Source organism: Ambystoma mexicanum, chromosome 5q, assembly GCF_040938575.1.
Source record: "Ambystoma mexicanum isolate Mex_15411 chromosome 5q, UKY_AmexF1_1, whole genome shotgun sequence".
NCBI lineage: Eukaryota > Metazoa > Chordata > Amphibia > Caudata > Ambystomatidae > Ambystoma > Ambystoma mexicanum.
In genome coordinates, this window is record NC_090933.1 from 1,078,720,761 (window position 1) to 1,078,748,376 (window position 27,616).

A 27,616-nucleotide genomic window follows, 5' to 3' on the forward strand; every position below is an offset into this window, starting at 1 on the left:
ATGGCTTTTCAAATGGGGACTTACCGGTCCCGCAAAGGTCAGAATAGACCGGTAAGTGCCCATACCACGAAGTCGGTGGCAGTACCGGTATTGGTGCTAGTCATGGTGCTAATAGCGCCAATACTAGCACCAACCTCGGAATGAGGGCCATGGTCTTTGCTTTTAAAATGAAGGGACTGTTTCTGTAGGGGCCAATGAATGTTATAATAAGACTTTACTTATCTCAGACTTCAAGAAAGGTAAAGCTTCAGTTATGGATTACTATTGAGTGTGTGGTCAGCAGGCAAACTTGCACCTCCCATCATCATGGAAGGGCTACTTGCACTTGGCACTGCTTGTAATACTGGAACAGCATCTCCACGGGAGGCCAGCAAACTCATCACCACAAATGGCAGTTCCCACATCAGAAGGGCGCATCAAGAAACCCATTACAGGCCCCAGAGTTACACATCATCCCTGAAAGCGAATGAAAAGAAAGGTTGTGGAGGAAGAAAAGAGCAAATTATTTATTTCAGGATTCATCCAAACTTCTCAATGATATACCCATTGTGTACAGGCTATTCAGTAGTGCATAAACATTCTTTGCATTGCTGTTACTGCCTGGGATCCAAACAGCTGCTAATGCCAAATGGCTCCAGTTTGTCCTCTGGGAACTGCGACAGCTAGAAAATGACACGGAACAAGGGTTCAACGCCATAAAAGTAGAGTTGCGTGCCTTACGATTAATGATGATGTAAACCGCTACGTTCTTGACCTCCTCACAGCGATGGAAGGAGGCACGTGCAAAATAATCGGGGATTCCTGTTGCACATTCGTGCCTCTTAATGATGCAGAAAACGGCTCCCTCTCCCAAATAATAGGAGCCATACACACTCTGGGAGTGCTCAGGAAGAAAGTAGCTGGAATACAAAGTGAGGACTAGTTTGATAGCATTTTCTCCTGGGCCCCGTCATGGATGTGAGCAATAGTGAAGCTGTTGGTACTCGTGATCGTGTTGGTATTGCTCATCTTCTGCACCTGCCAACTGGGCCTCAGATGCTGTGCCAAAGCAGTCCCTATGAGCGCTATGATGATGGTCTCAATTGGGGTACCACAGAATACGGTACCCAGACAGATGACCCAAATAAGCCTGCATTAATTGAGCAGCGTTTACACCCCATGATACTATCACTACACCCCCACCAGATCCTGAGAACTATACGGAACATTGGGTTGATTTAGCTGGGAAAGGGGGATGTATATATGACTTGCACCCATTAAGAGTATGCTCAATCTGGAGCAAGTTTGCGCAATGTGTGTAGGGCATTGGTTCCTAAGGAGGGAGTGCCACCATATTTGGAAGGTGAAAGGTTACAAGGGGTACTGTAACGCTCACCTAGTATCCATGGGGACGTCGCTCAGCCGGTTATGACCACTTACGACCTCAAACCCTTCCCTGGAGTCTACTCGACTGGAGACTGGGCCTGAAACACAGGATTGGTAGAGTTTAACTCCCTATTGTCTCTGTGTGCTTGAACCCCTTCTTCCCCGGGGTCCAACCCTTCCATTTGATTCACAGCGCACCTTGTTTTCTTGGAAAGTGTGCACTCCATTCTGCTTTCAGCGCAGAGGTGCGTTGATTGATGCGGGCTCGTTGCTGCCTAGTTACTTCACTGGCAAGAGTCCGACAGGTAAGTATAATGAGTCTTTTGAACAGTTCTCTAACTTTGTTCCTTTCCTTCCTTAGATGATGGCCGCCGTCCGGGGATGGCGATGTGCTGCTGAGATGAGTAGCGCTGAAGGTGAGTGAGAGTGCGATGCGCAATGCGACCCTTTCATATTTGTATTAAACTGAGTTCTTTTTTTGTGTCTTTTAGGTGCTGCAACGTTTTCAGCGTGGATGCCGGTTATGAAGAAGCAAGTGCGGTATGCGCCGCCTCTAGATGTTTCCTCGCTAACCTGAGTGTCTTTTCCCTCTTGCAGATGGATGAGAAGTTCCGGAGACAGAGTTCCCCCGGAGCGGCTAGGATTCAGGTAGGCGTTTGAAGCTTGTACAGTCTTTAAAAATAAGCAAAGATTTGCTGAATGCTTACTAATGCCTTTTTTCTGTTCTTTTGCCTTTTCCTTAGGAAGCGGCGTGCCAGGATGGGAATGACACCGCCGAAGATGCCCGCAGGACAGAAGAAGCGATGAATGATGGGCAGAAGCGCCGCAAGGTAAGGCTGTTCCTAACAGTGTTCTTGTTCTTGCAGGAGCTGAGCGCAGAAGAAAGATGCTGACCTACTGGAGACCGATCCGAACACGATGAGTGTCACGCTGCAGGTGCAGAAAACACAAAGCATGTTTCTCACACTGGGCGTGGCTTAAATAGTTTCTGGGTATCCCAGGTGTCTCTGGGCTGCACCACACCCAAAAGACTAGACTGCACATGCAGTTCTGGGAACCGAAATATGTGGGGGCATCCATCTTGTACCCATCAATCCCCAATGTTATCCTATGGGAGTGAGTGAGTCTGGTGCCACAAGCGCCCAGTCTAACTCCAAGTGGGTCTTTGGAGGGATGGAGAGGCTCTTGAGGGCCATGTAGGTGATCATGGCTTGGCTCCAGCCTGACATCTTGGAGGGCTGGGACATGAGGGGCAGGAATCATGACAGCACTCCCCCCAAGGCCCCTCTCAAGGTGGCTCTTCTGTCTGGTCCTGGTTTGTTTGGATGGTTTTGATGAAATCGTTTAAGCAAGCGAGGTGCATTGATGTACTCACAAGGCTCCCATGTCCTGTCTTGTGGACCATACCCCTTCCAGTCTACTAAGTAGTATAATTTGGATCTGATGTACTTTGAATCCAGGATGTCCTTGACTTCGAATTCTGGCTCCCCGGCAACTATTACTGGCTGCGGTGGCGTTGCTACCCGGGTCCCAGGTTGAACAGGTTTAAGGAGAGACACGTGGAACACAGGATGAATCTGCATGTTTGACGCCAAAGCTAGTCTGACCGCCACAGGATTTATCACAGAGGTGATGGTGAATGGACCCAGGTATCAGAAAGTTTGGGTTCCTTTAATGGACACGTGTTTAGACGCTAGCCAGACTTTGTCTCCCACTTGGTAGTTGGGGGCCTTTGCTCGGTGTTGATCAGCAAACTTCTTTTGGCGATTCTTAGCTTGAAGTAGGTGTTCAGCTGCCCTTTTAAAGGTTTGAGAAATGGTTGTGTGCAAGGTTTTGACTGCTGGCATTTCCAGGGTTGTAGGAACGTTCAACTCAGAAGTACGTTGTTGCTTGCCATACATGGTATAAAAGGGTGTCTGCCCAGTGCTGGTGTGTAGGGAATTATTATAAGCATATTCAGCTAGCCATAATAGGTCGAACCAGCTTCCTTCAGCTTGGTGTAACAAGCAACGCAGATCCTGCTCGAGCGTCTGATTTGTACTTTTAGTTTGACCATCCGTTTGGGGATGGTGACTGGTGGATAGCTGGAAGTCGATCTGGGCCATAGAGCAGTATTTTCTCCAGAAGTTAGATACGAATTGAGTACCTCGGTCTGAGACTAAAACTGAAGGAAGCTGTCATGATGCCTACCCCCCGGGGACCCAGACCACGTCCAGCAACCCCGGAAGCAGGCATCAAGTTATCCTAAGCAATCCCAACAACCCCTCCTAGGGGCTATTTGGGTCCAGTCCTGGCGCCTATGGCGCCAGGCTCATATGGAGGGTCAGTCCTGGCGCCATAGGAGCCAGGCTCATAGATTAAAACTTACCTGATGCAGACCATGCTGCAAACTTACCTGATGCAGACCATGCTGCAAGAGCTCCAAGCCAAAAGAGGCTTGGCAGGGACTACTTTACTTAGGGACTATTTTTTACTCGGGCGGGGCTGGGGAGGAATACTTACCTGGGACTACTTTGGAGGCTATTTAAACCACGCCCGAAGTGCAGCACACGCTTCGCGTTATTCTGCATCCAGCAGCGTAACGCTCACCGTGCCTGCAAGTCTGCATCGAGCCTTCTGCCACGCCCGCCTCGAGTTTGGAGCTCCTAGAAAAAGGGAGAAAGAAGGAGAAAAGGTTAGAACAAGAGCAATACCTTTAATCCTTACCTGCATTCCCGATCCATCGCGCCTTCGAGCTGGAAGAAAGAAGTTATTTTATGCGCGTCGCCTCGCCTGCTGCAGCGCCGCGCTGAACTCACCGGCCTTCGCATCATCTTCACATTCCACCGCATCCTCCTGCATGTTCCCGCCGCACTCCGGCACCTAAGAAGACAAGAACAGCAAGGTGAGCTAAGGGAATACACAGAGGAATATTAGTTACCCCCAATAGACTTACCTGATTTAACCACCGGGGGTACTATTCCTCTTCACGGGTCGGCGCAGCTTCCACTGCATCTTCGCCGAACCCCGGCCCCTAAGGGGAAACAAAAGGACAGCAAGGTGAAACAAAGGGACTAACAAGGGGAACCCTCCTCACCACAATAGACTTACCTGATTTTACCGCCGGAGGTATTATTCCCCAAGACTTCATACTTTCTCTCAGCGCCTGAATGAGGGAGAAAGCAACAGGTTACATATTGACTTTATTTTATCGAATTGTGTTGGAAAATACAAATCCTTACCAGAATACTACCGGTTGCCACGAGGAACTCTTCATAAGGATCAAGCTGCAATCTGCAAGGAATCGGACAAGAGTGAAAGTCAGTCATTTGAACTCTTACGAACTTTATACTTACGGCGTCTTGCCGGGAATCTTGGAGTCAATATTGTTCTGGAATTGGTGGAGACGGCAGCTGTCCAGTTCTGATCGACGGCTCTGTGGGAGCCAGGTGAGCGTAACAGAACGCGAAGCCTACCCACAAATTCCCACCCGGGCGTTATGGATACCTCAGAGACTGACCAATTGGCCCAATTTCTAGGGGAACTGAGGGCTGAAGTGCATTCCGCCTGTCAAGAAACCAATTCTCTTAGGAGAGAACTGATTTTGTCAAAGGAGCGAACTGATGACCTTGCTAGGCAACTATTGCAAAGCCAGGCTGGACAAGCACCCCTACCTGGTTCCGGTGGAAATAAAGCTCCTGTGTTATCAAGTAACCCTGTGCAAATAAACCTACCAGGAAATATTCCATTAGCTCCACCCAAACGCTTTGCCCGAAATCCCAAAAGGTTCGCCGTGTTTATGACCCAATGCCGCTTGCACTTTTTATGCAGACCTGGAGCCTTCCCAAATGATCAAGCCAAGGTAGCCTTTGTATTGTCATATCTCAGCGGCAGTGCAGCTGATTGGTCAATTCCACCAGTTACTCAGGATGACCCAATTCTTCGGGATTTTCAGGGCTTTCAAACGAGCATGGAAAGACTATTTGCCCGGCACTCCCAAGGACAGGCCCTGTATAACGAACTTTTGTCCCTACGACAGGGTAACCAGGACCTTCTATCCTACATCGCAACCTTTAATAGGTTGATATTGGAAACTGGATGGCCTGAGGTAAAACGAATCACGTTATTTCATCGAGGGCTTCGAGGAGACCTCAAGGATGTCTTGGCTCAAGTCGTGAACCCACCTCAAGACTGCGCTGAATATATAGACTTAGTGGTCCAGTTAGATCACAGACTTCAGAACAGAAAGGCTGATCAAGCCACCTTGAGAATCGGGTGTTGGTCAAAACCCACGCTAACCCCAAAGGAGCAGATGCTTCAGAACCCATGCAAATCGGAGGGGTTAAATGATCCTTAACCCAGAAGGAAAGAGAAAGGAGATGGCAAATGCAATTGTGTCTATATTGGGGAACTTCTGGGCATTTTCTACGGGATTGCCCTGTAAAACCACCCAAGAAGGCGGTAGGAGCTGCTGATAAAAGCCATATGGAGTCAGACCTGGGAAACGACCACGCCCGACAAGCGTAAAGGTACGCTTGCCGAGCTTGAAGAAGGATACTCAGACCTCGCATTTCATCATACCAATGGTCCTCGTAGATCCAGGGCAGCCATCGCGTATGCACGCAGTAAGGGCATACATTGATAGCGGGACCATAGGAAACTATGTGGACTATGAATTGGCTTCCAGGATGAATCTACCTCTCTGCCGAAAAACCACCTCAGATGTCATCACCACAGTCGATGGAACTGAAATTGCCTCTGGGCCTGTAACTCATTCCACCGCAGAGATGACACTATTGGGTCAGGATGGGCATCGAGAGACTATTGTGTTTGATCTAATCAAAGCCCCACAGTTCCAAATAATACTGGGGATACCTTGGTTGGAAACACATAATCCTTGTATTGATTGGTGAGAGAAGAGAATAACCTTCCCGGATTGTGCACAAACCTGTTACCCAAAGAAAAGTCAGAACGCAGGCCTGGCCACAGTAACCACAGCAGTCATGCAACTACCTCCAGAATACCAAGAATTCCAGGATGTCTTCCAAAAAGAACAGGCAAACACCTTACCTCCTCACAGATCGTACGATTGTCAAATCGATCTCATACCCGGTGCACAACCCCCTTGTAGCAGGATCTATGCCCTTACGGAACCTGAGAACCTTCACCTACAACAATACTTAGACCAGTACCTTGCCAATGGCTTTATTCGCCCATCCAAGTCCCCTGCATCTTCAGCTTTGTTCTTCGTGCCCAAAAAGGAAGGTGACCTCAGAACGTGCATAGACTACCGCACATTGAACCAGATAACTGTTAAGGACCGATACCCATTGCCTCTGATCCCTGAACTACTAGACCAAGTGAAGGACGCTTGTATATACACTAAATTAGATCTCCGGGGGGCATACCATCTGGTACGTGTAAAAGAAGGCGACGAATGGAAGACTGCTTTCCGCACTAACTGTGGGTTATTCGAATACCAGGTGATGCCTTTCGGGTTGTGCAATGCACCAGCAGCCTTCCAATATTTCATGAACGATGTCCTTCGTGAACTCATTGACGTTTGTGTTGTCGTATATATCGATGATATTCTAGTATACTCCTCTTCAGAATCTGAACATGTGAAGCACGTCCGAGCAGTCCTTGAGAAATTGCGCCAGCACAAACTATATGCAAAACTGGAAAAATGCATTTTTCATGCCACAGAAGTTGAATTCCTTGAGTTTATCCTGACCCCAAAGGGAGTCCGAAAGGACTCACGAAAGGTGGATGCAATCCGTAAGTGGCCATCACCAAGTTCAGTTAAAGGAGTACAAAGCATGCTCGGCTTTGCCAATTTCTACCGCAGATTCATCTCGGATTTTTCACATGTTGTACATCCCATCACAGCACTCTTGCGAAAAAATAAACGCTTTATGTGGACTGAAGAAGCTGAAAATGCCTTCCAAGAGCTGAAAGCGAAATTCACGTCTGCACCTGTATTAAAGCACCCGCGCCCTGAACTTCCATACATAGTGGAAACCGATGCATCCAGTCTAGCCATGGGAGCTGTCCTGTCTCAAAAGGACCCTGAAACTGGCCAGCTTCATCCAGTAGAGTTTTGGTCCAGAAAGTTCTCGGCACCCGAGTTAAACTATGCAGTTACCGACAAGGAGTTATTAGCCATTAAATCCGCCTTTAAGGCTTGGCGGCACTATCTTCTCGGTGCCAGGCATACCATTACTGTGATCACCGATCACAGGAACTTACAGTATTTAAAGACAGCCAAGGCCCAATAGTCACGTCAACTCCGATGGGCATTGTTCTTTGCCGAGTTTGATTTCGTAATAACCTATCGACCAGGTTGTAAGAATGGTAAAGCAGATGCCTTATCCCGAATAGGGATGGGAGAGGCAGAAGTGAACCCAGAACCAGTACCTATAATTTCCGAACAAAGAATTCTTGGCATGACTACTCTACAGACACTAGAGGACATTCAGGTAAAGATCCAGCAACTCTTTGATCCTACAGCCCTGCAGGACTGGGTAAAAAAAGGCCCGGACTACTCTGTCACCAATGATCTGCCTTATTACCAACGGCGGCTATTTCTGCCACACAAGGAACTACAAGAGCTAGTCATTTCCCGTTATCATGTTACCCTAATGGAGGGGCACCCAGGTATTGCAAAAACTGAAGCTAAAATTAAAAGACAATTGTGGTGGCCCACCTGGCGAAAGGATATTAAATCATTTGTGATGTCTTGTGGCATTTGCGCCCAAAACAAAAGTCAAAAGAAAAAACCAGCTGGACTCTTACAACCTTTAGACATTCCGCCTACAATGGCACACCTTATCGTTAGACTTTATTACTGATCTACCCCCATGCAATGGATTTAACACCATACTAGTTATTGTGGATCTTTTTTCCAAGATGGCCAACTTTATTCCTTTAAAGGGATTACCTTCAGCTTCAATCCTGGCCAAGGAGTTCCTCGAAAACATTGTTCGCATACACGGATTTCCGTCCATATTGGTCTCTGACCGGGGCAGTCAATTCATTTCACATTTTTGGAAAAAATGCTGTCAATTGGCGCAAATCGATGTGAGGTTATCGACCAGTCACTACCCCCAGACCGATGGTCAAACAGAGAGGACCAACCACACTCTCGAACAATACCTGTGTTGTATGTTACATCAGACTGAGAGTAATTGGAAAGACATTCTTTGGATCGCCGAATATGCATACAATAATTCAGTACACTTTGGAACTGGACAAAGCCCCTTTTATACCTTCTATGGGCACCATCCTCGAACCTCAGACCTTGACTCACCCCAACACTTAGAAATGCCCGCAGTGGACCATCTGCACGCTACGATTACAGAAGCCTTTAAGGAAGCAACTACACATTTAAAACAGGCGAAAGAAAAATACAAGAAAGATTCTGATCGGCATAGAAGTGATACTCCACAATACCAGATAGGGGACCAAGTATGGTTAGCCACAAAACATATACCTCTAAAGGGAACACAGACCTTTAACTCCAGATATTTGGGACCTTACTCTATTAAGGCCATTATCAACCCGGTGGCTATCAAGTTGGACTTACCTGCTAATATGCAAATTCACCCCGTCTTTCATGTGTCACTTTTGAAGCCAGTGCAACCAGGGACAAGACTAACCAAGCCACCGGACCCTATGCTTGTAGACGTAGAACCCGAATTTGAAGTTAAGAACATCCTGGACTCCAAGCTGATAAAGTCAAAACTCTTTTATTTAATCGACTGGAAAGGTTACGGACCACAGGAAAGGTCATGGGAACCTAGTGACCATGTTAATGCACCCCGATTGGTGAAGAAATTCCCCCAAAATTTCCCAGACAAACCGAAGTCACAGGGAAGAACGACTTTAGGAGGGGTCTTGGGGGGGAGTGCTGTCATGATGCCTACCCCCAGGGACCCAGACCACATCCAGCAACCCTGGAAGCAGGCATCAAGTTATCCTAAGCAAGCCCAACAACCCCTGCTAGGGGCTATTTGGGTCCAGGCTCGGGGCATATGGCGCCAGGCTCATATGGAGAGGCAGTCCTGGCACCATAGGCGCCAGGCTCATAGATTAAAACTTACCTGATGCAGACCATGTTGCAAACTTACCTGATGCAGACCATGCTGCAAGAGCTCCAAGCCAAAAGAGGCTTGGAAGGGACTACTTTACTTAGGGACTATTTTTTACTCGGGCGGGGCTGGGGAGGAATACTTACCTGGGACTACTTTGGAGGCTATTTAAACCGCGTTATTCTGCATCCAGCAGCGTAACGCTCACCGTGCCTGCAAGTCTGCATCCAGCCTTCTGCCACGCCCGACTCGAGTTTGGAGCTCTTAGAAAAAGGGAGAAAGAAGGAGAAAAGGTTAGAACAAGAGCAATACCTTTAATCCTTACCTGAATTTCCGATCCATTGCGCCTTCGAGCTGGAAGAAAGAAGTTATTTTATGCGTGTCGCCTCGCCTGCTGCAGCGACGCGCTGAACTCACCGGCCTTCGCAGCATCTTCACATTCCAGCGCATCCTCCTGCATGTTCCCGCCGCACTCCGGCACCTAAGAAGACAAGAACAGCAAGGTGAGCTAAGGGAATACACAGAGGAATATTAGTTACCCCCCATAGACTTATCTGATTTTACCACCGGGGGTACTATTCCTCTTCACGGGTCGGCACAGCTTCCACTGCATCTTCACCGAACCCCGGCCCCTAAGGGGAAACAAAAGGACAGCAAGGTGAAACAAAGGGACTAACAAGGGGAACCCTCCTCACCACAATAGACTTACCTGATTTTACCGCCAGAGGTATTATTCCCCAAGACTTCATACTGTCTCTCAGCGCCTGAATAAGGGAGAAAGCAACAGGTTACATATTGACTTTATTTTATCGAATTGTGTTGGAAAATACAAATCCTTACCAGAATACTACCGGTTGCCACGAGGAACTTTTCATTAGGGTCAAGCTGCAATCTGCAAGAATCGGACAAGAATGAAAGTCAGGCATTTGAACTCTTACGAACTTTATACTTACGGCGTCTTGCCGGGAATCTCGGAGTCAATATTGTTCTGGAACTCACAAATTCCTTCGAGCCAGTGAAGCAGCTGGTTATCAACTCGTCCCTGCGCTCAATGCAGGATGGAGAGCTGATCTTTTCAAACCATCAGGTGAGACTATAAGAGGGGACAACAAAGGCGATCTGTGGGGAGAGCAGTGGGGGTGGGGGGATTTACACTCAACTCCACGGGTGGTTAATTCCCTTTCTCCATTTGCAGAAGAATATTCCTACGGGCCAAGCAAACGAAGCTAGGTAGGGCAGTACAGTCCGGCATCTCGGCTCTACGCGTCACATTGGTGGAGACCGCAGCTGTCCAGTTCCGATCGACGCCTCTGTGGGAGCCAGGTGAGCGTAACAGAAACCCATGGAGCCGTACGATGCCTTCAAGAAATACCTTTGGTAGCATTTGGGAGCCCCTTAAGAGGATTGAAATGTGCAATTTTTGAAAATAGGTCCACGACCACAGGAATAGTGTTAAACCCTTGACTGGGTGGTAAGTTGGTAACAAAAATGAAGGGACAACGTATGCCAGGGTGCTGGTGGGATTTCCAATGGTTGTAATAGCCCAGCCGGTTTCTGCTTATATGACTTGTTTTGAGCACACACTCCACAAGATAGGATGAATTGGATAATGTCTTTACGCCACGTGGGCCACCAATAATTTAGTTTTACCTTGGCTAGGGCTTTAGCGATTCCTGGGTGGCCCTCGATCAAGGAATCATGATAACCGGACATGACTTATTGTCGTAGTTCTTGGTTTGATAAGAATAAACGATTCCTGAAGTAGGGCAACTGATCTTTTATCATGTAATGTTCTCCTTGTGCACTCCACGCTTGTAATTGCTCCGGACTCATCAGGTTTTGGATTTCTTCATGTAATTCTTTCTGCGTTATGGTTGCTGTGATTCCTAGGAGTTTGTCACTTGGGATGATTGCTATTGGGTCAGGGGTCTGATACCCTTGCTCTTCCACCCCCATACGGGAAAGGGCATCGGCCTTCCCGTTTTTCACCCCTGGTCGAAATGTAATCACGTAGTCATATTCAGCAAAAAAAAGAGCCCAACGTAGTTGTCGTGAGGATTGGGCTTTTGCCTTTTTAGGTACTGGAGGTTCCGGTGGTCAGTTATTACGGTCATTGTGTGTCTGGTGCCCAAGAGGTAGTGCCGCCATGCCTTAAAGGCTGACTTAATGGCCAGGAGTTCTTTGTCTGTGATAGCGTAATTGAGTTCAGGGGGTGCGAATTTACGTGACCATAAGGCAACAAGGTGTAATTGGCCTGTTTCAGGGTCCTTTTGTGAGAGGACGGCTCCCATAGCCATGCTTGAAGCATCCGTTTCCAACAGGTATGGGAGATCAGGGCGAGGGTGGCGTAAGATTGGGGCAGATGTGAATCTTGCTTTGAGTTCCTGGAAAGCTTTCTCGGTTTCTGGTGTCCACTGGAACTTTGTGTTGCTTTTCCTTAGCAATGACATGATGGGATGCACGATTTGCGAAAATCCTGAGATGACCCGGCGGTAGAAGTTTGCAAAACCCAGCACACTTTGAACCCCCTTGAATGAATTTGGGGATGGCTAGTTCAGGATAGCATCTACCTTGTGTACATCCATTCGGATTCCATTCGGGCTGAGAATAAAGCCCAGGAATTCCACCTCAGATATGTGGAATGAGCACTTTTCGAGCTTGGCGTAGAGCTGGTGTTGATAGAGTGTCTTCAATACGGATCGGACGTGTTTAACGTGGTCCTGCTTTGATGCGGAATATCGTCAATGTACACTAGAGCACAGACATCAATCAATTCCCGTAGGACATCGTTCATGAAGTATTGAAATGCTGCAGGCGCGTTGCAAAGGCCAAAGGGCATTACTTGATATTCGTACAAGCCGTATTTGGTGCGAAAAGCGGTTTTCTATTCGTCCCCCTGTTTTACGCGAACAAGGTGATATGCCCCCCTCAGGTCTAGTTTTGTGTAGATTTGGGCATCTTTGACTTGATCAAGCAATTCAGGAATCAGTGGCAGGGGGTAGCGGTTTTTTACATAATATGGTTCAGTGCGCGATAGTCGATGCGCGTTCTCAAGTCCCCCTCCTTTTTCGGTATGAAGAATAGGGGACTGGCTGCTGGAGACTTCGAGGGACGGATGAACCCGTTGGCCAGGTACTGGTCAAGATAGGCCTTCAGGTGCTGGTTTTCTGGTTCCGTGAGTGCGTAAATTCGCCCACGAGGGATTTGTGCGCCGGGTATCAGGACTATTTGGCAATCATATGGTCTATGCGGTGGCAGGGTATTAGCCTGTTCTTTCTGAAAGACATCTTGAAAGTCCTGGTATTCACTTGGTAGGGTGCTGATTGCCACAGTCGCAAGCGTGGAGGTTCTGGTGTCTATTGTTTGTTTCTCTTGGCAATAACATGTGTGGGCACAAGTCTCGGGGAAAGGCCAATTCTTTTGCTCGCCAATCGATTCGAGTATTGTGAGCTACTAACCATGGCATTCCCAAAATCAACCGGAACTGTGGTGCCTTAATGAGGTCGAAAACGATAGATTCTTGGTGTCCATCCTGGCACAGAAGGGTTAAAGCTGCAGTGCATTGGGATACTGGACCAGAAGCTATTTCCGTGCCGTCGACAGTGGCAACAGTGTCGGTGGTTGATTTAGGGCATAACGGAAGCCCCATCTTTGCCGCAAGATCCTGGTCGATGTAATTCCCAACGGCTCCACTGTCAATGTACGCTCTTACTGCGTGCATCCCAGATGGTTGTTGGTGATTGATCAAGACCACAGATAGTGCAAAATGGGAGGTCGGTAGTTCACTTTCTTCGCTCGACAAGTGGACCCCTACACTTGCCGGGATGGGGAGTTTTCCAATTCCTTGATGGTATCTTCCTTGTCCGTGGCCTCTACCGTCCTCCTCGGTGGCTTCACAGGGCACTCTTTAAGGAAATGACCTGACCTTCCACAGTGCAGACATAACTGCTGCTGTCTCCTTTTATCCCTTTCCGCATCAGTCAAGGGGGATCTGACCCTCCCGATTTGCATTGGTTCTCCTGAACCTTCCGTTGTGCGGGCAATATTGTCCTTTGAACGCACATACATAGGGCGATGGTCCGGTCTGGTTCGATCTGCTCTTCGGTCCTGTAACCTATGATCCAGTTGAACAACAAGGTCAATGGATTCTGAGCAGTCTTTCGAGGGGTTCCCTACTTGGGCGAGAACATCCTTGAGCTCCCCCGCAAGCCCCGATGAAATAACGTGGTTCTCTTCTCCACTGGCCATTCTGCTTCAACTATGAGTCTATTGAACGTGGCTATGTATGTTAATAGGTCTTGCTTCCCTTGGCGTAGGGACAGAAGTTCGTTGTCTAATGCTTCCCATGAGTACGACGGGCAAACATATTTTGCATCTCCTGCTGAAAGCCCCTGAAGTCATGCAGCAAAGGATCGTCTTGGGCCACAAAGGGTACAGACCAGTCCGCGGCGCTACCACTCAGGTAGGATAGCACAAAAGCGACCCGTGATTGGTCATTCGGAAAGGCCCCTGGTCTACAAAGGAAGTGCAGGCGGCACTGGTTCATGAACGTTGCAAACCTCTTGGGATCCCCCATAAATCGTTCGGGCAGGGCCAACGGAACTGCCCCGGGAAGGGTTATCTGAACAGGATTGGCTGATGGTGCTGGCATCGAGGGCATACTTCCCGCCAATGGTGCATGCCTTGCTTGTGACTGGAGAAGTTGCCAGCTTAAATCATCAGTGCGTTCTTTGGCTACTATCAGCTCTCTCCTCAGGGTGTTGGTCTGCTGCCTGGCTGCATGTACTTCGGAACGTAGCTGCCCCAACATGTGGGCTAACTGGTCGGTTTCTGACGTTTCCATGACGCCCAGGTGGATTTTAATGTGAGGCTTTGTGTTCTGTAACGCTCACCTGGTATCCACGGGGACGTCACTCAGCCTGTTCTGACCTCTTACGACCTCGAACCCTTCCCTGGAGTCTACTCGACTGGGACTGAAACACAGGATTGGTAGAGTTTAACTCCCTATTGTCTCTGTGTGCTTGAACCCCTTCTTCCCCGGGGTCCAACCCTTCCCTTTAATCCACAGCTCACCTTGTTTTCTTGGAAAGTGTGCCCTCCGTCCTGCTTTCAGCACAGGGGCGCGTTGATTGATGCGGGCTCGTTGCTGCCTAGTTACTTCACTGGCAAGAGTCCGACAGGTAAGTATAATGAGTCTTTTGAACAGTTCTCTAACTTTGTTCCTTTCCTTCCTTAGATGATGGCCGGCGTCCGGGCATGGCAACGTGCTGCTGAGATGAATAGCGCTGAAGGCTAGTGAGAGCGCGATGCAACCCTTTCATATTTGTATTGAACTGAGTTCTTTTTCTGTGTCTTTTAGGTGCTGCGACATTTTCAGCGTGGATGCCGGGTTATGAAGAAGAAATGCAGTGAGTAAGCGTGGTATGCGGTGCCTCTAGATGTTTCCACGCTAACCTGCAGTGTCTTTTCCATCTTGCAGATGGATGAGAAGTTCCAGAGACAGAGTTCCACCAGAGCGGCTAGGATTCAGGTAAGCGTTTGAAGCTCGTACAGTCTTTAAAAATAAGCAAATATTTGCTGAATGCTTATTAATGCCTTTTTTCTGTTCTTTTCCCTTTTCCTTAGGAAGCGGCGTGCCGGGATGGGAATGACACCGCCGAAGATGCCCGCAGAACAGAAGAAGCGATGAATGATGGGCAGAAGCGCCGCAAGGTAAGGCTGTTCCTAACGGTGTTCTTGTTCTTGCAGGATCTGAGCGTAGAAGAAAGATGCAGGCCTACTGGAGACCGATCCGAACACGGTGAGTGTCACGCTGCAGGTGCAGAAAACACAAAGCATGTTTCTCAGCCTGGGCGTGGCTTAAATAGTCTCTGGGTCTCCCAGGTGTGTCTGGGCTGAACCACACCCAAAAGACTAGACTGCACATGCAGTTCTGGGAACCGAAATATGTGGGGGCATCCATCTTGTACCCATCAATGCACTACAAGTCCAATCCACAATGTTATCCTATGGGAGTGAGTGAGTCTGGTGCCACAAGCACCAAGTCTGACTCCAAGTGGGTCTTTGGAGGGATGGAGAGGCCCTTTAGGGCCATGTAGGTGATCGTGGCCTGGCTCCAGCCTGACATCTTGGAGGGCTGGGGACATGAGGGGCAGGAATCATGACAGGTACAGAGATTGGAAGAGGACAATTTTGGGAGATAAGCATGGGTGACAATGCGGGAGAGTTTGTTAATGTAGAATTAATGAAAGGGGAGAATGTTGGGAAGGAGAGAGGGTCTTCCCACCCCCCTAGGCAATTCCGAATGAGAAACAAGTGATAGACTGCACTTCAAGAGACCAGGAGCCTCATTACGACCCTGGCGCTAAGGGATTACCGGAACCGGTAAGGGTACCCGTACCGGTAATCCCTTAGCGCCTGATTACGAGGTCCCTTTGCGGGTTCCCACCTTAACGGCTGGTTTTACCAGTCGTTAAGGAATGGACCCGCAAAGGGACCTTGGTGCTAATTACGGTACCGCAATTTGCAATACCGTAATTACCGCCTTCCCCATTCCCATTATGCCCTATGGGGCAAAAATGGGAATGGGGAAGGGCCATGGAGGAAGGGGGAGTTATCGCCCCACCAACCTTGTAATGGGGTGGTAATTCCCCATTTCTCCATGGCGGAGTCGGTAAGTTACCGGCATGGACCATGGTGCTATTAGCACCATGGTTTTCCGCCTGGGTCGTAATGAGGCCCCAGGGGTAAGGGTGTGCATGCAAGAGAGTGCACAAGCGCGTAATCATGCATTAGGAGCTATGTAGTACAGGCAAGTGTAAATGCCATCTTAGTTATGGCAGCCATTTTGGAATGTAGGCCCAAGCGCAGTGAAATCACCAAACGTGTTAGTATGTCAAACTCAGCTGTAGCCGGCTGTATATTGGTAATGTCCAATTCCACCTCCCCTTCCTCCTCACCTGTTTCTTCGTGAGAGATTACGTGTTGATGGGGTCTTCTGTTGATCCTCTTCTTTTTCGTGAAGAGAAACGGTCTTCCGCAGTAGGAAGTCACCCTGATTCCCTGAAAAACAGGGAAGCTGGGGAAACCCCTCCGCAGAAACCAAACGAAGGGGAAAAAAAGCCAAAGCTTAAAAAAAACCTCTTCTCGCGGTGTGAAGCACTGATGTGTGGTGAGGTAAGATGTTCCAGGACCGAGAGGATCAGAGGTGTGGAATTGGTTGGATCAAGCCTCAGATTAAAAGTCTGAAGAAAGCAGCTGACAAACGGAACCAGAACTACAGTGAGGAAAACTCCTGTGAACAAGGTAAGTACCAGTAAGATGTCGGTAGCGATCCGAGGAGCGGAAACGCTAACATCAGCGGAAGAAACTCCAGAGGAAAAGGTAAGCACCTGGAGGAGCCGGTAACGATCCGAGGAACGGAGCCGCTACCGGAGAAAAAAACAAAAAGGGCAAAAAGCACAGAGGGGAGAGAGAAAGTATACTAAGAGGGAGAAACAGAGAAGGAGAAAAAAGAAATAAGGAAAACAGGCGGAACGAAAGCCGCCTAAAGAGATCACTGGAAGCGGAACACAGCGAGGAAAGCTTAGCTCCAAAAAGCAGAGAGTGGGGAACCAGGAAGCAGGAAACTAAGCGGAGCACGGCAACAACAGGTAGCAAAGTTGCAACGCACCGAACCGGAAACAGGGGCGGGACTAAATAGAGGAGGAGACAGGACAAAAGACTAGAGCGATAACCAGGAAGCAAAAGGTAGAATGGAACATTCCAATGGCAGTGCCAGCGCTAGCCCTTCCAAAGCCGCCAATCACGCCTGCGGGTCGGCGGGGGTGTGACATAGTATTAGGCCAGCATCATTAGCACAGGCATAACCCACACCACGAGTGAGCTTCAGGGAGTTTCAAGAACGTCATTGTCTCAGAGGCCATGAGAAGGGAGCAGAGCGCCTCTTGGCAGTTACCATCCCACGATACAGATAGCATGGCCCCTCAGCCCCAACACCCCTGCGTCAGAGCTACAGCCCTCCTATGCTTTGATCCCAAGACCCCCACATACCACAGTGCCAGCCAGGTCTGGACCACCGACCATAAAGCTGTAAGATCCCTGCTCTATCAAAAAGATCGGAAAGCTAGGCTATCTCACCTTCACATCTGGGTCATGTGATTTGTGCTGCAAGGTGCCAGGAAGGGATGACATTATAGCCAAAACGAGGGTGGAAGACCTTGGGAGGTTGCTGGCGCATCTGGGAATGAGTGAAGTATGCAAGTTAGCATGACCTCAGCTCTCCTCCTGGGTCCATATCTGTTTCTGTCAGGTGCACCATTGCAGTGACAGAGTAGCATTGTTTTCAACGTAAATAATTGCTTATTAGGCCCTGTACTACTGCGGATGACGAGCCCAGCAGCACCCATGTGGACGGGGACGGACAAGAAGGCTGGGACCAATGGACTAGCACCCGACATGGAGTGGGCCGCCCATGTATATGGTGTCGCCAACCCGCCTCGCGGGTTTTCGCTGTATGTAATGATGACATAGATTATGCCAGGCGCTCTTTTAGATTGCTGCATACCCCTAATTGGGCAGAATGTTCAGCGGCAGCAGAGTTCTTTGCTGAAGCACTCCTGTTTTGTAGGAATAATAACATTTTATCCTTGCAAGCAGTGTCTTGGGCCTTTTTCCCTAGCGGGTTGTATTGTTTCTGGTGTGTGCATACAGGGACTTCCCTTCAGGTTCACTTTTCACATTTAGGGTTTTTTTTGGGACAGGAGGGTTGGACCGTTTATTTGGCCTGTGTTCCATGTACATGGGACCCAAAAGTGAAATCACAAAAAATTGAGTTTTTGTATTGAAGCTTTGTTTTGTGCCACAGAGACGGTGGCGTTTGTAATCATTTGGTGCAAATATTCATTGCACATGTTATTAAATAAATTTATATTCTTTCTGTACCCCAGCTCTTGGCTTATTGGTGGCACACGGGGGGAATGTACATGGCTATATATGAGTCATAGACAGGGCAAGACTGAATCAGAAAAATTATATATTGTGTGGCGCTTTAACTGGGGGGATGATAACGGTAGTCTCTAAATATATTTTTACAATTTAATATCTTCCCTTTTTGATTGCGTGGGCTGACCAAGTAGATCCTTTGTATTTTAACTAAATAATAATTTAATTAACTCTCCCACATAATTAATGAACGCGGGTGAGCTCGGGGAGTTCAAACCTCTGAGCGCTGATTAAAGGTATGGTCATTTGAAATAAGTGGGTGTCCCTTACCTTATGTGGCCAACTTCAAAATCCCCTAAAGGAAAGTGGTGTTTTTATTCAAATGAAATTCCTAACTGTTCACCATTCCCCAGACCCTGCCTTAATGCAGAGGGGTGTTAAATGTCTGTGTTTGTGCTGGGGCAGAAAAGTGTCTTTCCAAATTAAGTAGAGTGAAGCCCCTGATTAAAAGCATACTCTCTACTGAGAGTGGAAAGGTGACTCCTAGTAGAAGAATGATTCTTCATTGCATTATGGTAAAGAAAGAAGGGTTCCACATATATACAAAAAGTATTTTGTTTTCAAAAGTATGCTGCGCTCCAACACTGCAAGCATTGCCAAGTGCGCAGGGAGATATAAAAATAAAGAGCGCTGCGCATGTTAAATTTATTTTTCATCTTTACAAAAGTGTTGCATGTTATTTGAATTAAACTTCATGTAAAGTGCATTGCCAAGCATATGATCTAGTCAGGTTTCAAGGTGCTACATGTTATAAAGTAAACCATACACAAAGAATATTGTGAAGTTAAATTGTTCTGTCATGTCTAGGGTGCTGCACAATCCTGTACATTAAGAATATTTTGTGAGTGACCCGGGTATCTGAAGAATTCTATAAAACTGGGTTTCTATGTAACAGGGTGGAAATAACCAAAAAAAAGAAAACTGTACATGTTGTGGAGTTAAAGAGTCTGTAATATGTGTTATCCTAAACCAACTGGTGTTTTCAATTTGTGTGAAAAGTGAATTGTTAGAAAAGAAAATAACTTGGGCCATTGAGTGGTGTCCTGTCTTGTGATTTGTGTAAATATTAATTGTCCTCTTTATTAATTAATATGTATTCTTTCTGCACACTGGCCTGATTCTTGGTTCATCTATTGCACAGGGGTGAGTGATCTACGTGGTATGATATAGTTCATAGACAGGGCTAGATTTAATTATATAAACCAATATATTGGTGTACTACTTTTGATTGGGGGTGGGAGGGAACAGACTCCCTGTATTAAGTGTTGCCCTATAAATATACCCCACAGAAGACACACTCCCAGTTCACACTGTTGCTTGTTGTGTGACTACCACTGACTGACAGTTAAAACAACAAAGTTGCCTAAACACCACATCATAAGGAAACTGAGTCTGAAGCTATAAGTGCCGGGGCTCACAAATACATGCCTGCAGAGCCCTGGCAAACACCCCCACAAATGAAGCACTGCCACAATGTATCCCCTGGCTGCAGTTGTTGCCCATGTACATGAGAGCCCACAGTGCAAATTAGGACTCCACAACAGATTTATTAGCAGCTGTGAAAGTTCCTGCAGATTCTTCTCATTCATGAGAATGGGGCTGAAAATGGGAAAAGTTAGGAAGAGAAAAGAGTGAAGTATCACGCGTCAGGTTTACATACTGTAAGAGGTGGAAGATACTGACAGTTTCTTAGTTTACTCTGCTCATCACAGCTGAGTGCAACAGTAGCAAACCATTAATAAGAAGCCCTTTTGTGGCGGTCGGTCGATTCCAACAACAGCAGCAGTGGCAGATGTTCAACGTCACTACTACAGTCTGTGTGTAACTGTTTGATGGGTACAGTAAGGATCACCTACCTCTTCTTACCCCTCTCCCCATCGCCTCATTGACCTTCAGTGCAATACTGGTAATTTTTCTACTCTAAGACTTTCTATGGCGTAAGACACCCTCTTACCCAGCTAACTCCATAACCCTGTACACTCCTTCTCGCACTTTGTGATTTTAAGCCATGTTCAACATCCCTGTTTGCCACCCCACCTGCCTTAACCTGTTTGCCGCTGGTACTCCTTTACTCTCCTAGCTTCTTACCACCGGCACACTCTACCCGAGGAATCATCATCCAGCCCTGCTTATCCTTTACCCTGTCACCAAAAGTATATAAAACTATATTCTTGCATGTCATTAAACCTTAAAGGGGAAGTTCACTCAAAAATGGTATTGTCTCAAAAGATGGGCCATAATCCAAAATATTTTTAAAGAAAGTTCCTATGTAAAATTTTGAGGAAATGAGGCTCAAAGTTTTGACATGGGCCATCCATTTTGTGAAATGAAGCGGCCTCCTCTGTTCATGTTAAGCTCTGCCCTTGCAGCAATAATCAAGCAAAATCCCCTTACTAGGAGCTTTTGCTTACTGCTGCCAGAGAGCAGAGCTTAACATGAAGAGAGGAGGCTGCCTTGACTGTCATTTTACGTTTTCTGTGCTCCCGAAGCCCAGGGAAGCACAGAAAATGTAAAATGAAAGGCACATCAGTTATAAGTACTTTTCATAATTGCTGTGATTTTCTTTTCTAGTTTCTGTCACGATTAGTCTCTGCCTTCTCAAACTCCTCCTCACCTGTCTGTTCCTGTACTTCTTCCGTCTTTATTACAGCTTTCTTCTTCTTATTCTTTTCTCCTTCGGTGGGTTTCTTCTCTTTTTTTTTGTCGAAGGTAGGGACGCGCTCCTTCGGTAGCCTCCGTGATCTAGCTGATAACAGACCAAGGGAATACCTGAGGAGCGCGCCCTAAAGAATGGGGAAAAAGCCTCCTGGCAAAAAACCCCTATCAGGTATTCAGGTGTCCGTGGAATACCAATGTCCGAAAATAACTCGGAGATCTTGATAACTGTTAGTAGCCGAGCTCCGGATACATAGTATGAATATCCACACCTTGCTCAACTATCGTGCCGGCTGAGCTGTGGTTGAGAGAGGACTCGAGCTCGGTCCGTCGGAACACCGGAGAGGCGTTACGAACGGAACAACAAAAGAAAGAAAGAGGAAAAGAAATAGGTAAGTAAAAGGACAGAAAAGATAGCACAGTCGAATGCGCTCACAGCGAAGTAACACTAACGCTGAAGCGCCGGCTGAGAGAGAAAGACGGGAAAAATACTTACACGGAAGACGCCGAATAGAGCGCGTCGTGTAAGAAAGGACAGAGGACAAAGACCCTAATCACCTTACCTGAAAACCTGAAATCACCTCCAGTGTAGGGAAAGAATAGGAGGTAAGTAAGCATAGGAGGGTAAGTAACGGACTTGAAAGCAAAGGTAAGTTGAATAACTAGATGCTGAGGGCGACTTGCTGGGCACGTAACGGGAACGATACAACGCGCAGAGCGTTGCTATGGCCGCTAGTTTATAGAGTACGTCGGCCATCTTGGAATAGACTAGACCAACAGAATGGAACAGGCCGCCATCTTAGTAGTACTTCCAACGACTAGCGATTCTCCAGGGCTGGTGCATGACAGTATGCCCCCTTCGATACCTGCCTCCTCCAGGCTTCCCTGGGTACAGCCTATGAAATCGCTGTACAAGTTTGGGAGCGTGCATATGGGATCTTGGTTCCCAAGATCTTTCGGCCATGGGAAATCCCTTCCAATGGATCAAATATTGAAGGGTTCCTCTTCTGTAGCGGGAATCTACTATTCTGGCTACCTCATATTCCTCAGGTTCTTCGGGTGGAGTGATCACCGTCCTTCTCAAAGGTCTCTTGTATAGATCTCTTTGATGGGTCTTGAGTAAAGAGGAGTGAAAGACCGGGTGTACTCTCCGCAGAGAGTGAGGTAATTTTAGTTTGAAGGCTACGGGATTGATCTGGGCCAGGATTGGGTAGGGCCCTATGTATCGTGCTGCGAATTTCCCCTTATGGATCCAACGCGGTAAATATCGCGTAGATAACCAAACCAAATCACCGGTCTTCCAAAGAGGACCCGGAGTACGTTTGGTGTCAGCATAGGTCTTATACTTCTTGCGGCTTTCCTCTAAAGTTTGTAGAGCTTCCTTGTGTGTACGCTTGAGATCCATCAGCATCCTTTCCAAGGCGGGAGTGGGAGTCTGGCTACTGAAAGATAAGGCTCCTAGATGATGTGGGTCATAACCATAGGTGCACCTGAAAGGACTCATCTTAATTGCCGTATGAAAAGTGTTGTTGTAAGCGAACTCTGCCATTGGTAACAGAGCTGCCCAATTGTCTTGTTCCCTGTTACAGTAACAGCGAAGGTATTGTTCTAGACTAGCGTTTAGTCTTTCGGTCTGTCCATTGGACTGGGGGTGATATCCCGAGGATAACGCTTTTTGTATAGCCAACTGGTTACATAGTGAGTTCCAAAATTTTGAAGTAAATTGCGTTCCTCTGTCTGAGACTATGGACCGTGGTAAACCGTGTAACCTTACAATCTCGCGAAGGAAGACTGTAGCGGTCTCTGAGGCTGAAGGAACTCCTGCGAGAGCTACGAAATGTGCTAACTTGGTGAAAGAATCAATTGTCACTAGGATCACCTTCTTTTCCTGGGAAACTGGGAGTTCTACTATGAAGTCCATTGAGAGGTCTTCCCAGGGGCGTGTGGGAGTCTTGGCTTGATGTAGGAGTCCAAGTGGTCTGTGGCGAGGGGTCTTATTGATGGCACAGATGGGACAAGTTGACACGTAAGAGGTGATGTCTCTTCGCATCGACGGCCACCAGAAACTCCGGGACACCAACTCGAACGTAGCCTTCTCCCCTTTATGTCCTGCCAATGGTAGATCGTGGCAAAAGCTGATGGCCTGTCTGCGAAGATCAGTGGTGGGTAGGAATAATGCTGAATGATGAAACCACAATCCTTCGCGTTCCTGTAATTTGCCTGACTGTTTCTCTTCCAGAGCATAATCCTTGAGTTCACCTTGAACCTTCTCAAGGAATAGGTTAGCAATTGTAGAAAAGTGGTTCTCAAGTAGAATCTTTTCCTTTTTAACCTCCGATAGATCTTCCTCCAACCAACTTCGGGATAACGCGTCTGCCACACTGTTCTGGGATCCTGGTATATAGGTGATCAGGAAATCAAAGCTTGAAAAGTAATAGGCCCAACGGGCATGTCTGGAATTCCTGCATTCCATTTGTTGGAGAACCTTGAGATTCCTATGATCCGTACGAATCACAAATTGATGAGAGGCTCCCTGTAACAAATGTCTCCATTCTTGACAAGCTGCCCGCATTGCTAATAATTCCCTTTCCAGAACTGAGTAGTTCCTTTCGCTTCCGGTTAGGGTGCGAGAGTAGTAGGCAATAGGGTGTTCTTCTCCATTGCTTCCTTCTTGTAACAAGACAGCTCCTAAGGCACCCCCCGAGGCATCGGTCTCCAAAATGAATGGTTTATTCTGCTCGGGCTGAACCAAAACCGGGGCAGTGATGAATCGTCTTTTTAGTGTCTCGAATGCTGTTTGTGCTGCCGAGCCCCACTGAAAAACTGTACCCTTTTTGAGGAGTGCTGTGATGGGTAATACCAGATCAGAGAAGTTGGGTATAAACCGGCGGTAAAAGTTCGCCAGGCCTAGGAACCGTTGAATCTCCTTGACTGACGAGGGCTCTGGCCATCTATCTATGGCCAACACCTTCTTGGGGTCCATACGAATACCTCCTTCTGACAATATAAATCCCAGGTAAGGTACTTCTGTGGTCTCAAAGAGACACTTCTCGGGCTTGGCGAACAGTTGATTTTCCAATAACCTACGGAGTACTTCGCACACATGTAGCCGGTGTTCTTCCAAGGATGGAGAGAAAATTAGAATGTCATCAAGGTAAATGACTACCGATATGTATAACATATCGGCAAAGATCTTGTCAACAAATCTCTGAAATACCGCTGGGGCGTTTACCAGTCCGAATGGCATAACACAGTACTCAAACAACCCCAGCGGCGTCCTGAAAGCAGTCTTCCACTCGTCTCCTTTCTTTATTCTCAACAGATGATATGCCCCACGGAGATCGAGCTTGGTGAATACCCTTGAATCCCGGACCGCCTCCAGTATGTCTCTGATAAGTGGCATTGGTACCTGTCTCGGACGGTTATGCTGTTCAAGCCCCTGTAATCGATACAGGGACGTAATTCCTTGGAGTCCTTTTTTGATATGAAGAACAATGATGCCCCTCCTGATGACTTTGATGATCGAATAAGCCCATTCATCAAGTTGGAGTTGAGGTATTCCTTCAAAGCTTCCTTTTCAGATAAGGATAATGGATACATCCGGCCGAAAGGTAAGGAGGTCTCTTCCTTTAGATCGATGTTGCAGTCCTCTTGGCGGTGAGGTGGGAGGAGTCTGGGGTTAATGTCTTCAAACACCTTAGCGAAAGCCAGATACTGCCTAGGTATAGAGGATATTGAGAGATTGCAATGAGTAGTAGGGAGACTGGAATGTATCTCCTTTGGAAATTCCATAGCCTTCATGCAGTGTTCCCGGCAATACTCGGCGTCGAAGCTTAACTTGTTATCAGTCCAGTCAATCTTGGGGTTGTGTCTTCTTAGCCATGAAATACCCAATATCAACGGAAAATGAGCTGCTCTGATAACATCAAACGTGAGGGTTTCAACATGATGATCCATCCTTACAGTTATAGGTTCCGTTTCCATGGTAATGAGCCCAGATGAGAGTGGACGGCCGTCTACTCCCTCAACCGGTATCGGTCTGTCCTTCTTTCTTAGTGGAATCTGGTTTTCCTGAGCCCATGCTACGTCTATGAAATTTCCGGCTGCTCCGCAGTCAAGCATTGTCAAGACCGAAAGGTTCTGTCTCAGACTGTAGGAAATGGACAGCTGGAACACCATCAGACGATTATCTTCTATTCCTTCATTAATGGGTCTTGTGAGGTTGCAAGGGTTTGTACGGTGGTCCCCACGGCTTCCCTTGCAAGAACCTGGGGTCTGGCGTTTCCCTGTCTCTTAGAAGGGATGTTAGGGCAATCCTTAAGCATGTGAGTCGATGAACCACAATACATGCAAAGGTTGAGCTCCTGCCTTCTTCTCCTTTCCATCTTGGTTAGCGGTCCCCTAGTTGCCCCTATCTGCATTGGCTCTTCCATCATAGGTCTTTCTCCCCTTCCTGAAGGTGGGCTGTAGCGTGGCGCTGATCCTCTTCCTCGTCTCTTCTCTGCCCGTCTTTCCTGTAGACGATAGTCAATCTGTAGGACTAGCGTAACCAGCTCTTGAAAGGTGTTGGGACGTACTGCTCTAGCCAGTTCGTCCTTCAGTTCCTCATTTAACCCTCTCCGGAAGATGGTTTGTTGTGCCGTATCCGGCCATCCAGCTGATACCGCCAGTGTTTGGAATTGTGCAACATAACTCTGTAAATCTTGGTTACCTTGTCTGACATCAAGATAGGCATCGTACTTGGAATACTGTACTTCAGAACGCTCAAACCGGTTCTTGAAGCCTTGTATAAACAGGGTTTAATCGTTAACCAAAGGGTCTTGATTGGTTACCAAAGGGGTAGCCCAGGCTAGGGCGCTTCCTGTCAAGTTGGCTATGAGGAACCCAACTCTGGCCCTTCCAGACTCGAATGCCCGAGGTCGGAAGGAAAAGTAGACGGTACAGGCATCGAGGAATTCTTTAATATACTTCGGGTTTCCATCATATTTACCAAATGTGAATGGCATTGGAGGCAAATCATCTCTACCCACCTCCCTAGAGGCTGCTTGCTGGCGTAGAAGAAGGTTCTCTGCATGCAGTGATTGCATGTCAACTCTGAGGCTCTGAATGGCATTACACATGTCTTGAATTTGTTCTGGTGACGCCATCGTGTCTTCTGGGCGTTGTATACTGTCACGATTAGTCTCTGCCTTCTCAAACTCCTCCTCACCTGTCTGTTCCTGTACTTCTTCCGTCTTTATTACAGCTTTCTTCTTCTTATTCTTTTCTCCTTCGGTGGGTTTCTTCTCTTTTTTTTTGTCGAAGGTAGGGACGCGCTCCTTCGGTAGCCTCCGTGATCTAGCTGATAACAGACCAAGGCAATACCTGAGGAGCGCGCCCTAAAGAATGGGGAAAAAGCCTCCTGGCAAAAAACCCCTATCAGGTATTCAGGTGTCCGTGGAATACCAATGTCCGAAAATAACTCGGAGATCTTGATAACTGTTAGTAGCCGAGCTCCGGATACATAGTATGAATATCCACACCTTGCTCAACTATCGTGCCGGCTGAGCTGTGGTTGAGAGAGGACTCGAGCTCGGTCCGTCGGAACACCGGAGAGGCGTTACGAACGGAACAACAAAAGAAAGAAAGAGGAAAAGAAATAGGTAAGTAAAAGGACAGAAAAGATAGCACAGTCGAATGCGCTCACAGCGAAGTAACACTAACGCTGAAGCGCCGGCTGAGAGAGAAAGACGGGAAAAATACTTACACGGAAGACGCCGAATAGAGCGCGTCGTGTAAGAAAGGACAGAGGACAAAGACCCTAATCACCTTACCTGAAAACCTGAAATCACCTCCAGTGTAGGGAAAGAATAGGAGGTAAGTAAGCATAGGAGGGTAAGTAACGGACTTGAAAGCAAAGGTAAGTTGAATAACTAGATGCTGAGAGCGACTTGCTGGGCACGTAACGGGAACGATACAACGCGCAGAGCGTTGCTATGGCCGCTAGTTTATAGAGTACGTCGGCCATCTTGGAATAGACTAGACCAACAGAATGGAACAGGCCGCCATCTTAGTAGTACTTCCAACGACTAGCGATTCTCCAGGGCTGGTGCATGACAGTTTCTCGAGCACAGGAAATTGAAAACTAAAGTTGCAGCAATTATGAATACTTTTCCTGCGGCCGGCGAAGTATTAATAATTGCCTGGACTTTCTTTTTAAGTTTCCCAGGCTCCCCCAGGTTTAGGGGAGCTTGGGAGACTTGAAACGAAAGGCACAGCAATCATAAATACAACGTTGTTGTATTAATAATTGCCAGTACTTTCGCTTTAAGTCTCCCACCACCCCCGGCTCGGGGGAGCATGGGAGACTTAAAAAGAAAGCCACTGCAATCATAAATACAATACTGTTGTATTTATAATTGCCTTGACTTTCGCTTTAAGTTCCTGGGCTCCCCCAGCTCAGGGGAGCCTGTGAGCCTGGCAGCATTCTCTACTCTCCGTCTCTAATAAGCAGTAGGGGCCTTTTGCTTCATTATTGCCGCATG